Consider the following 478-nt stretch of genomic DNA (forward strand, 5'->3'; position numbering starts at 1 on the left):
TATATTTTTATATATTTTATATTCTTCTGTTCTAACAGATTCACTGTTCCTTTCTATCCGTTTACAGAAGTTAACAAACTCTGAGATATATTGATTATATTGATATATGTCATTAAAGGTGTCCTTACAGATTGCAGCTCCCTCACTTCACACTCCTCTTCCAAGCACAGAGGAGAAACTATGGTGGCGCTCAGAGTTTGACCCTTCTGGGCTCCCGTTTTATATTAACAATGTTTTATATAAATAATGTTTTATATTAATAATGAAACTGTAATTAATAAGTGAATTTATTATTCATTAATTACACATTATGTTGTTTCCTTTTGTTTATAATAAGATAATAAATATAAATTCAGGCTCAGGTTTTAACCTTTACACTGGTTCTACTTTGTGTTTGGGGGGCGATGGGGTTGCAATCTGCAAATACCCCACGAGATACCACCGCACACTGCACCTTTAAATACACACACACACACAC

At 33.5% G+C, this 478-nt stretch overlaps 1 protein-coding gene across 1 annotated transcript in view; it reads right to left on the reverse strand.

Annotated features, from left to right (window-relative positions):
- The window catches only part of ptpro (protein tyrosine phosphatase receptor type O), a gene marked incomplete in the record, with an annotated part of 28,636 nt that overhangs the window by 22,681 nt on the left and 5,477 nt on the right, over positions 1-478 (reverse strand).

This window comes from Morone saxatilis, unplaced genomic scaffold (genome assembly GCF_004916995.1).
Source record: "Morone saxatilis isolate NCDOM2014 unplaced genomic scaffold, NCSU_SB_2.0 Contig10, whole genome shotgun sequence".
In the NCBI taxonomy this organism is placed as follows: domain Eukaryota; kingdom Metazoa; phylum Chordata; class Actinopteri; family Moronidae; genus Morone; species Morone saxatilis.